The following is a 13,018-nucleotide window of genomic DNA, read 5'->3' as shown; positions in this document are numbered from 1 at the left end:
TTATAGAACTACTTTGAGAAAAAAGTAGAAAATGATTCTTTAAAAATTACATTTTAGTGTCATTTTGATTCATTGAAAGTATACTAATTATGACCTAGAAATCCAAGATTATATTTCATAAGAAAAAGAGAGGGAGATTTATAGAAACTCTGGACTCACTGTTAAAAAAATAATTATCTCATCTAAATTTCAAATCCATGGAACATATTGTTGTAAGTCTCTTTAATATAACAAAAGGACTGTTGAGATTTCCTCAGATTGCAGTTGGTGAGTATCCTGATAATTTGTTGCTAAAAACCTGAGAGTTGTGTTTTGATTTTAGACTCCATGCTGTTCACATCCAATAGTCCACACCAGATCAGACTGCCAGAGAGGAAGTTTCTGTCAACAGCTATGGAAGGTCTGGTGACTCTGAAATTGGAAGATAAACAGTTTATTTTGACCGGCAGCTGATGATGGAGACTACAATTGAAAAGTATCCCTCATCCTTTCAGAGAAGTAATATTTTATTAAACATACCAAAATCTTCCCAAAATAGCCTAAAAGAATATAGCATTTTAGTGTGGGGAATTCTGTCTTTGAGGGCTTATTTGATTCCATCTATGGCCTCAATACTTTGGCCACTTCATGCGAAGAGTTGACTCATTAGAAAAGACCCTGATGCTGGGAGGGATTGGGGGCAGGAGGAGAAGGGGATGACAGAGGATGAGATGGCTGGATGGCATCACCGACTCGATGGACATGGGTTTGAGTAAACTCTGGGAGTTGGTGATGGACAGGGAGGCCTGGCGTGCTGATTCATGGGGTCGCAAAGAGTCGGACATGACTGAAGAACTGAACTGAACTGAACTGAACTGATGGCCTCAAAGACAAGGTGAGAGTCAAATGAGGCATATTTTAAAAGTTCTCTTATTTAAATTTTTTTTAATTCTTAATTTAAAATTTAAAAATTTTTAAACTGTTCAAAGGTTTTAGGGGAACATATTATCTGATGTCATTCTGAGTTATCCCACCTTCTCCTTTCCTCATAACTGTGGACAGAATATATTTGCATTCCTCACAGACGCAGGAAAAACTTCATGCTTTATTTTATGTCTATCCAGTTTTAATAAAAAGTGATAGCCCTGAAAACAATTAGGTCCAAATATAATCAATATTAATGCAGGTGAGCAATTAAACTGACATAGGACTAGGTAGCAGTTTTTGCACAAAATAAATCCCAGCTCACCCTGAAACAATCAGAAGACTAGTACTTCAGAGTTCGATCATTTCAGAAAGTTATCTCATTAGAGGAGAGCTGCTCTCAGTTAGTCAGGCCCCTCTTCCTCTTTGACAAAGTTCTCCATTTGGGAAAGGACACACGTGTGATGAGGGGGAAAACAGACCGTCCAAGGGCAAAATACTCAGATCTCTCAAAAAGCTTACAATTCCACAAGATTACTGAGACACACGTGAAAGCTACCCATGCATTGTCTTATGAGTTCTTTGAGTACCAAGTCATTCTGACTCGACAGTTATGTTCCTTGAATTCAAGATTCAGCCCTGCTTTCAGGCTTTCACATGTTGACTTCCTGTTTACAAATGTTAACTGTTTTAGTCTTTTTGCTGAGTCATACCGGTCAACTCTAGACTGACATACCCTCCTCTTCACCTTTTATCCTCCACCACGAAAGGGTTATGTTCATTTTCTGGTTTTAACAGTAAATGTCTATGTAACAGCCTATTAGAGGCAGCATATGGGGCTTTACTGAGGCATCTCCTGAGAACTTAGAAGTAAGTAGAATTAAATTGCCCTCTGAGAGTTAAATTTTTTAAGAGAATTAAAATTGTAAACTCCACACATACTGGGTTAGAGTGGAAATATACAAATCACTCTAAAGAGACAGTGAGGTTCCCAAGTCTACAAGATAGGCTGTAATCAGCTTGAAAGTGAACAATTCTCAAGAGCATCCTAATCAGAAGGACAGGAAGATGTCTGGGGATACAGGGAAGAGGGGAAGATGAGTCCTTACACCTGCCTTCTGATCCCATAGCAAGCCTATCCTGCCTTTAGCCTAATTCCACTAGGCATTCAGATGATTTATCTGGTCTTTTTCTAATTCCATGCTCACCAAGCAAGCTTCTGTGAGCATTTTGCTCCCTGAGACAGTTATTTCTTATTGCAAAATAATAATAAACACTTTGCTTTCCTACATCTATGATTTTTTTTTAACCTTTAAATTAAGGGTATTTGAATTTCTCTTTAAGACTCATATCTACTTCCAGTGTGCTTTAAAAAAAAAAATCAAGTTTCATTCCCTACAGTAATGAAGATCAAGTCTGAATCTTGGTAAATTTGCCAACATAATGATTTTAACTACCCCAAGAGACATTTCAACAGATCTACAACCTGCCTTTCCCTCAGAGAGTACTTGGGCCATCCGTGCTCTGGCCACAGATACTCACATTTGGAGTATCTCTACATACACATTCCCATTGGTACTCTGATCGTCCAATAACCCCCAGAAAGTGTTATGGCTTTTTTTACCTGTGTTTTATCTGGTTTCTTCAGTAGCAGGGTCTGTTGATTTGCCTCTCAAAACCATCTCCTTATTCCCTGGTAACAAACCTCAAACTTTATTTGGAGTTACAAATGTACACAGCTAAAAGATGGTCTTTTCCAGGCTCTCTCACTGTGAGTAATGGTCTAGGAGATGTAAGTAAAAATCATTGGCTGGGAGCTTCCAGAAAGTCACTTTATTTTTTTCCATTAATTTAATTTTTTTAATTTAAATTATTATTGATTTACAATGTGTGTTAGTTTCAAATGTACAGCAAAGTGACTGAGTTATACATACACACACAGATGCACATAGAACTTCTTTTTCAGACTCTTGTCCGTTATAGGTTGTTACAAGGACATTGAATATAGTTCCTTATGTTATACAGTAGGTTCTAGTTGCTTACCTATTTTATGTGTAGTAATGTATATATGTTAATCCCAAGCTCCTATATTTTTCTCCACTCCTTTTCTCTTTGATAACCGTAAGTCTGCTTTCTATGTCTGTGAGTCTATGTCTGGTTTGTAAATAAGTTCATTTGTGTCATTTACTTTAGGTTTCACATATAAATGATGTCATATGATATTTGTCTTCCTTTCTCTGACTTATTTCACTTAATATGATAATCTTTAGGTCCATCCATGTTGCTGCAAATGGCATTATTTCATTCTTTCTTATGACCAAGTAATATTCCATATATATATATATATATATATATATACACACACACACCTATATACCCATCCTCTTTATCCATTTAACTGTCAATGAACACTTAGGTTGCGTCCATGTCTTGGCTACTATAAATAGTGCTGCTATGAATGCTGAGATTCAGATATCTTTAGTATTATAATTATTGTCTTTTCTGGATATGTGCCCAGGAATAGAATTGCTCAGTCGTGTGGCAACTCTCATTTTTTGAGGAAGAGTTCTTTAAAGTGGCTGCACCAATTTACACTCCCACCAATAGTGTAGTAGGGTTCCTTTTTCTGTATACTTTCTCCAGCATTTATTAATTATAGACTTTTTAATGATGGACATTCTGACTGGTGTGAGGTAATACCTCATTGTAGTTTGGATTTGCATTTCTCTAATAATTAGCAGTATTAAGCATCATGTGCCTGTTGGTCATCTGTATATCTTCTTTGGAGAAATGTCTGTTTATATCTTCTGCCCATTTTTTGATTGTTTTTTTTATATTAAGCTGTATGAGCTGATTGTATATTTTAGAAATAAATCCCTGGCCAGTAGCATCATTTGCAAATATTTTCTCCCATTTCATAGGTTGTCTTTTCCTTTTGTTTTTGGTTTCCTAAGCTTTTTCTTCCAAAACCTATAGGACTCAACAAAAGTAGTTCTAAGCCGGAAGTTTATAGGGATACAAGCTTACCTCAGGAAACAAGAAAAATCCCAAACAGCGTTTGAACCCAAGAACCTGGTTCTTTGAAAGGATAAGCAAAACTAATAAACTTTTAGCCAGGAAGTTCCTTTAAGGAAAACTGATTCAGCAGGAAGGAGTGCCCCTTTCCCCTTTCTCCTTCCTACCGCCTGGATTGTAGCTGTGATGACTAGAACTCCAGCAAAAATCTTGGTACCACGTGGCAAACTTGAATAGAGACCAAGTGTCAGCGACAACGAAACAGAGAGGAGCCTCTCTACCATTCCTGTCCTCTTTACCTGAGAACTTCCTTAACATGAAAGAAAACAAACATTTATATGTTTAATACACTATTACTTGGAGCTTTCTGTTACATACATCTTCATGCGTGCGTGCTCAGTCTTGTCCAACTCTTTGTGACCCCATGCACTATAGCCCGCCAGTCTCTTCTATCCATGGGATTTCCCAGGCAAGAATACTGGAGTGGGTTGCCATTTTCTCCTTCAGGGGATCTTCCCGACCCAGGGATCAAACTCTCATCTCCTGCGTCTTCTGCATTGGCAGGCAGATTCTTTGCCACTGAGCCACGAGGAAGTCCACTATACATCTTTGACCAATCCTAATAGATAAAATCAGAAACCTAAAATTTCTGTCCCTGTTATGCTCCAAACAGTGATAAGCATATGTCTTTATGCCCTTATGCCCATATCCTCCAAACTTCCAAATGATTTTGTTAAAATAAGAATTGATTCAGAAAAGTAACTTTTAAATGTTATAATCAATAAATCACTTCCTTCTCATTGTTTCATCCTGTGGGATGGGAAAAAAATGCCCTGACTTATTTGAAAAGATATTTTTATCTTAACCGCATACTGCTGCATGGCAAACATTCTTGTTCCTTCTATAAAAATAATACATGGTACTCAGTAGTCCGTAACACTATTTTCTCCTTTTGTGTATATTTTGTAAGTGGATCTTGTAGAACTCTTTTTTGTAAAGTTCGATGAAAATACTTTTCTCTGACATTTGAGATTATTATTTATTATTTCACAACCATTTGAAATAATATAGCAGCTTTTCCATTGGAACTATAAGAGCAACTCCACTGGAAGAACATTGGATATAGTAATACCATGAATATTAGCCATGCTGTAGAAAACCTAATCTGGCTCACATGTGGTCATACCAGCCAACAGTGCAGAGTGGCCACATTAATAACCAATCCAAATACACTTCTGAGTTCTCACTATTGAGCATTCAGAGAGATTCATTCATTCACACAACAAACACTTATCAAGCACCTCTATTAACTGAGCGGGCTTCCCTGATAGCTCAATTGGTAAAGAATCCGCCTGCAATGCAAGAGACCCCAGTTCGATTCCTGGGTCAGGAAGATCCCCTGGAAGAGGGATAGGCTATCCACTCCAGTATTCTGGCCTGGAGAATTCCATGGACTGTATAGTCCATGGACTCCCAAAGAGTCAGATACGAATGAGCGACTTTCACTATTAACTGAGCACTGTGCTGATTCTTGGAAATACCAAAAAGAAAAAACAATTCTTGCCATGTAGGAACTCAGGGTCTAACAAGCTAATGTGAACATGCAAATGAATATGCCATGTTCCAAAAATTATTATAAAAGTGATATGCATACAGTAGTCATAATGGCAACACGTATCAATATAAAACACCTATAATACAAAAATTGTTCTAAAGAAAGCTCAGTCAAGTGTGAGTCATTCAGAATCCCTGCAGGACAATTTCCTCTTAACACTCTTGTCCGGTACAGATGAGGCCTGATTCACTAGCAGTTTGTCAACAATTTCCTAAGGTAGAGGGAAGGAAATATCTAGATCACCAGTTTTGTACTCCCCACCTCTGACTAGACAAAAGAAAAAAAGCTACAGCAATTGCTGTGGTAAAAATCATGTCAATGAAAATAAAGGTTAATTCATTTGCTCTTTTTGAGAACTCAACTCTCTCAGGACCTAACCCAGCATAGAGATATCTAAGACTAAGCAATGTGAGCACACACATCTCCAGAGGAAATGGCCCATTTCTCTCAGCTAGAGATGATTCAGCTTGCTCTATGAGTCAGAAATGATTATTTATCTGCCCTTTTAGAAGCATCAATGACCAAGGAAGGGAAGAAAAATTTACAAACCCCAAGGTGACATAGGAATTCTAAGATGGAAGTATCACAAATTTTAGCCTTTCCTGTAACCTCTGTTCTCTTAATTATTTTTTAAAAAAACTTAACAGAACAACATTAAAACAGAAGTGAGCTAATATATTGGTTTCCATGAGCCACTGCCTTGCTTTGCCACACTGGCACACCTCATAATATGATCCAACCACATTAACCTGCATGGAACACAGGTTTGTGTTTGTTGAACTCAGCTGTATTCAGACAAGGCCTCCATTCTCTTTTCAAATGTTCTTATCTTTAAATCTGTGCAATTGAAAGTATTATACCTGAAATTATCTGAATCCTAATTAGGAAAAGCTTATTTCAAAAATTATTTTGGGTGGAAACAGTATAATCACGTAAATCTTATTAGAATTTATGCTGTAGAATTTACTATGCTACTAGCTCCATGAGAGCTGGGACCCATAACTGTTTTGATCACCACTGTGTAGCCAGAATTTACCATAAGACCTCACATGTGGTGGTTGCTTAATAAAAATTTGTAAGTAGATGGATGAGTGTGTGGATGAATGGATGGATAAATGTAAAATTTTATTGTAATGATGAATGATTGAAAAAATGAATGACAAATTGATAAAACTCTACTTCTAGAACCTTTTAACAATATAATTATCATATGCTTGAAGTTATTTTTAAAAATTCTTCATAAAGGTGACGGGTAGAGGCAGTGAAGTAGGTGACTTAGAAAGTTCAATTATTATTTGATAATTCTTGGAGCACTATGGTAAAAAAATCTATATAAACATTGAATATTATTATTTAATTGAAATTTCAATGAGCCATCCCTTGTATTAGACTTGGTAAGCTTTGTCGTTAACTTTGTAGGAAGGAAAAAAAAGGTTACAAAAGCACTTAGTATGCTTGGTCTGAAAGAGATAACTTTCACAGTTACTTGTTTTGGCCTTGTCATCATTGTCTAAATACTACTTCACTTTTAGCAATATTGAACTTTAAGGAGAAAATTGTTTCATTAATTTTAATAAGATGCCTGTTCTCATCAGTTCATTGCATAAAAGATTTAGAAATGTAATATTTTCCACATCTGTATAAAATTATATTTCAAAGGAGCCTGATGAACTTGATGCAATTATTAAAATACTATCAGGGTCAATAAGTCTGAGAATGGGTACAACTTGCAAATTTTGTTAATGGTGGTATTGATGCAAGAGATGTCAGATAACTTGCTTCCAGCCCAAATTTGAATTTCCTGATTTCATTTAGGAATTGGTTGTCAAGAATTGAATTCCTGAGTTCTACAGAGAAATGCTTTATTTTGACATTTTCCCCCTTCCCAAGTGTCAGTCTATGTGGCTTGCTTATTTCAGGAGGATTCTGTGATACTGTTAATTCTGAATACCTATTCCTTACTTATTCCAGGGAGATTTCCATAGAAATACTAGTAGCTACATCAGAAAAATAGCCCCTAGGACTTCCCTGGTGGTTCAGTGGTTAAGAAGCTGCCAACAGGGAACAAGGTTTCCAAAACTAAGATCCCACATGCCGCAGGGCAACTAAGCCCTTGTGTCACAACTACTGAAGCTGGTGTGCCCTAGAGCCTGTGTTCTGCAACAAGACGCCGTAATGAGAACGCGCCGCACCACAGCCAGAGAGTAGCCCTCACTCACGGCAGCTAGAGAAAGCCCACAGGCAGCAACGAAGACCCAGTACGGCCAAAATTAAATAATTAAATAAAAGAAAAAAGAGCCCTTAAATTTTGGGGTTGAAATTGTGGTTGCAGATGCGGAGAATGGGGAGAGGCAGAAAGAACAAGAGGCATGGGGAGCCCCAGCCAAATGCTGGAAGACTACTATCCTGCTCTGGACTTCCCCCAAAGCAGATCCTGAGGTACAGATTTGAATGTGAGATATCATGATGTATTAAAAATATATATTTGATCACTCAAATGACCAAAGTGTATTTCTAATATCTTTTTGGTCTTCTCCATGGTTTCTGGCTCACAGATCCCCAAAGTCTTGGAATTTCCTTAGTGATAAGAGCAATGGGAGCATCTTTTGTTACAATATTTGGTCTCCTGTCTTCAGGTCCTGGGGCTTCCCTCATAGCTCAGTTGGTAAAGAATCCGCCTGCAATGAGGGAGACCTGGGTTCGATCCCTGGGTTGGGAAGATCCCCTGGAGAAAGAAAAGGCTACCCATCCCAGTATTCTGGCCTAGAGAATTCCACAGACCATTGGGTCGTAAAGAGTCGGACATGACTGACAACTTTCACTTTCACTTCAGGTCCTGAAATTGCCTGGGAGCCACAAAGCTGAAATGGGTGTCATACTATTCATAACAAGCACCTTCCCTCCACAATGGAGTTTATATTAATAACATGGCTTTTGGAAAGTACCTAAGGACTGATGAGATGACTTTTGGAAAGTACCTAAGGATTGGGAGCTGATTGCCAGGGGAACCTACAACGGGACTTTCAGTTCTGCCCCCTGATTTCTGGAGAGGCAAGAGGAGTTGAAAGTTGAATCAGTCACCAATAGCCAATGATTTAATCAATCATGCTTGTGTAATGAAGCCTCCATAAAAACCTGAAAGGAGCTTCCAGGCTGGTGAAACAGAGCCCTTCCACACGCCACCATACCAGGCCCAAATTCCACAGGAACAGAAGCTTCTTTGTTCAGAACCTCGCCTTATGTATCTCTTCATCTGACTGTAGATTCGTATCCTTTAGTATTCTTTGTAATAAAGCCACAATTCAGTGAGTAAACATGTTTCCTGAATCCGAGAGCCACTCCCAGATATTAATCAAGGGAGTCATAGGAACTTCTGATTTATAGCAAGTCAGTCAAAAACACAAGTAACAACCTGGAATTTCAATTGGCATCCAAAGCAAGGGCAGTCTTGTGGGACTGAGCCCTTAACCTGTGGAACCTGATGCTCTCTCTGATAGATAGATACCATCAGAATTGAGTTAAATTGTAGGACACCCCAGCTGGTATCAAAGCATTTCTTGGTGATATGAAAGTGAAAAAGAAAGTGAAATTTGCTCAGTTGTGTCCAACTCTTTGCAACCCCATGGACTGTAGACTGCCAGTCTCCTCTGTCCATGGAATTCTCCAGGCCAGAATACTGGAGTGGGTAGCCCTTCCCTTCTCCAGGGGATCTTCCCAACCCAGGGATCAAACCCAGGTCTCCCACATTGCAGGCAGATTCCCTACCGTCTGAGCCACCGATGAGGGAGACCTCTCTATCCACACACACTGAAACTGATACCAGAATTTGAGTGTGCAGGTAACCTAGTTATGAGACACACCAGGAAACCACTAGGATAGTAGAGGACTGAGAACAAACAGGTAATAAAGGGTACTTTTTTATGCTGATGACCGGTATGGGCGAGGGAACTCGATCCCATGGCGGAACTGGGAGACAGTGCAGAACACACCTCAGAGTCACTCCAAATATGGGGCTAGGAAGCTGGGGCATTAGCCACCAACTCACCCACCGTCATTGGAGATGTTGGAGAGTTACTCCAGGGTCATTAACGTTCCTGCACTTCCAGCTTGCCCTGCTCATGGGCCGAATGTACTCCCAGAGCTAGAGAATAAAGCACCCTGGGACAGGGCTCAAGGTTTCTGAGAAAGCAGCCTTGGGAATACAGAAGTGACAGCCAGGGGATATGGGCACCAACAGTGTCTACTGTAACTGCCTTGGAGGTGTTCATCAGGCTCCTGTCAACTTCAAATTGTCAGTCACCAAGAGCATTTGCCAGCGACTGAACAACCACAAGCATTAGCCATCTGCCTGTGCTGCTGCAGCTGCCACCCTTCAACACTCCCTGAAGGGAATTCAGGGTGGAAAGTAAGGCACTCTGCTCCAGGGAAACTGGTGGAGCAGGTTTTTAGATAGTTAGATATTTTCAGGAACTGATTTCATGGTCCCAGTCTTGCAGCTCCCCATACCTAGAAAAGCACTAAATCCCTTCCTGTGACATCAGCTCCTCAGGACTAGTAGAAAACGTTTTATAAAGTAAGTACTTGATTGCCTTGAACTCCCCCTTCACCAGAATCTTATATATTGACCTTCCCCTACTGCTGCTTTGGAACAGTTCCTCAGAGCTATCTGAGGTGCTATTTCCCAGGCTGCAGTCTTCATTTTGCCCCAAATAAAACTTAACTAGCAACTATCACTTTGTGCATCTTTTCAGTTGACATTCCTCAATATTGTTCTTGACTGTGCTTCCTACCATAAAGGCTTGGCTAACTGACTAGCTCTCTCTTGGATGATGAGTGAATTGACAATGAGGTGTTTAATGACTTACATGATTACACTTACTACTTCTAGATAACAATTAATCATAAAACAGTCTTTAACTTCATTGACCAAGGCTGAGACTTTCAGGCAGTGTATCAGCTCTAGATTGAAGGAAACTTTTAATATCCTAAGAAATAGTTAACACACCCCAAGGCAGTTTCAGCAAGCAGGCTCTATTTGAAATTACCAAGTGTCTAATGATCTCCTATGCTGTTCTGTGCTTAGTCATTCAGTCGAGTCCAACTCTTTGCTACTCCATGGACTGTAGCCCACCAGGCTCCTCTGTCCATGGGGAATCTCCAGGTAAGAATATTGAAGTGGGCTGCCATGGCCTCCTCCAGGGGATCTTACCAACCCAAAGATTGAACTGAGATCAAACCATTGCAGGCAGATTCCTCACCCACTGAGCCACCAGGGAAGCCTAATGATCTTCTACCTAAGTCCTACTGGTCGTGCCCAATGACTGCTATTTGCATGCCGTCTTAGGTCGCAGCCAACATTGACTGAATGGTGCCAGGCCTTGGTCTGAGAGTTTTACTTACACTGATTCATTGAGTTTTCACAATGACACCACGAAGTAGATGCTATAATTATCCTCATTTTATAGATGTTATACAGACATTGATAATTTGTATAAGGTCACACAGCTGGAAAGCAGTAGAACATGGATTCAGTCTTAGATTATCTGACACCAGAGCCCACTTATTCTATAAACTCCTTCCTAGAATCTGGTGAGCAAACTCACGCTCTGATACCGCAAATTTCTTCACTACCAAGCACAAGTCACAACTTCCCCTAAGAAGTTTCCTTCGGGAAAGCGGAATCTACACCTTCCCCACCAGCGGTAGCAACTGCAGAACTGCAGGAGACAATCTTTCTAGACAAGGCTGTTGAGGAGGAGGGAGCGATTGAGGGGGGGTTGACTTAGCATGCACTGCGCCCCTCGGGATCGTTATTGCGCGTGAAACGGCTGCTTTTGGAACGCTATTGCCCAGAAGAAAAGATGTTTGGTTTTCACAAGCCAAAGATGTACTGAAGTATAGAGGGCTGCTGCATTTGCAGAGCTAAATCCTCCAGTTCTCGGTTCACTGACAGTAAACGCTATGAAAAGGATTTCCAGAGCTGTTTTGGGTTACATGAGACTCTTTCAGGAGATATCTGTAATGCCTGTGTCCTGCTTGTGAAAAGATGGAAGAAATTGCCAGCAGGATCAAAAAAGAAAAACTGGAATCATGTGGTAGATGCAAGCGCAGGACCCAGTCTAAAGACTACACTGAAACCAAAGAAAGTGAAAACTCTATCTGGAAACAGGATAAAAAGTAACCAGATCAGTAAACTGCAGAAGGAATTTAAACGCCACAATTCTGATGCTCACAGTACAACCTCAAGTGCCTCTCCAGCTCAGTCTCCCTGTTACAGTAACCAGTCAGATGATGGCTCAGATACAGAGATGGCTTCTGGCTCCAACAGAACGCCAGTGTTTTCCTTTTTAGATCTCACATACTGAAAAAGACAGAAAATATGCTGTGGCATTATCTATAAAGGCCGTTTTGGGGAAGTCCTCATCGACACACATCTATTCAAGCCTTGCTGCAGCAATAAGAAAGCAGCTGCTGAGAAGCCGGAGGAGCAGGGGCCAGAGCCTCTGCCCATCTCCACTCAGGAGTGGTGACTAAGCTTTATGTAGAAGGGGAGCAAAAATGATTTAAATTTTGGAAAACAAAGCAACAAAATGACCCTCCTATTTTTAATTTGGATATCTGCTATTCTGCCAAAAGATGGATTTGTAGAATAGTTTTGAATGGGTTATTTTTCCTCCAGTTCCACAAACTCTGAAGCCAGTGAAGCTTACTAAGAGATAAAAAAGAAGTGTACATAATATTTAAGATGCTGAGTATTTCATAGGAAAGCTGAATGCTGCTGTAAAGTGCTCTTTAAGTCTTGTTTAAAAATCCCCTTCTAATGAATGAAATTAGGGGAATTTTCAGGGGACAGAGATGGGATTTGTTGTATGATAAACGTATGTAGTTTTAGTCTTTCTATTTTGAGAAGCAGTGGTTGGGGCATTTTTTAAGATGGCTGGCTACACTTGTTTTCCTTCGTTATAATAAATTTGTCATAACTCAGTAAACATGGACTTGCCCCTAGAGGTAGTTGTTAATAACTGAAATATTAAGGTCTTGCCAAGGTTCTGGTGATTCAAACCTGTACTACTGAATATTAAGCAGGACAGACAGCTCTCTGGTGCGAATATCTTGAAGGAGCAATTTCTAAATAGGCAGAGGTAACCTGACTGTATATGTTGCATCCTGTGTCACCTCCCTCCATATTGATATTTGATACAGATTTTAATTTATATGAAACTTAAAAAGCAGAATCAAAACTTAAAGCAGAATCAAAGTTCCTCTTGGGGAAATGTCAAGTCTTCAGGATAAGCAATCCTATATGAATAGTACCAAAGCATTACCACTTGGTAGAGAACATTCTCTATTAAAAATGTTAGATTATCTGAAAAATAACAATGTGCAAGTCTTTAGGATGGCACACGAAAACAACAAAGGTTAATGCTTTTTGGGGCACGGTTCTTAGAGGGCTTGCAAGTGTGTAAATAATTTATGTTACGTGAC

General features: G+C 39.6%; 1 pseudogene; it reads left to right on the top strand.

Moving 5' to 3' along the window:
* Positions 1–11,388: 11,388 nt before the first annotated feature.
* On the top strand, positions 11,389–12,486 carry LOC122454358 (annotated as a pseudogene).
* Positions 12,487–13,018: the final 532 nt, after the last annotated feature.

The sequence above is a fragment of the Cervus canadensis genome, chromosome 16 (assembly GCF_019320065.1).
Source record: "Cervus canadensis isolate Bull #8, Minnesota chromosome 16, ASM1932006v1, whole genome shotgun sequence".
NCBI lineage: Eukaryota > Metazoa > Chordata > Mammalia > Artiodactyla > Cervidae > Cervus > Cervus canadensis.
Note: the sequence above shows the minus strand (reverse complement) of the source record. Positions and strands in the feature narration are given on the sequence as shown.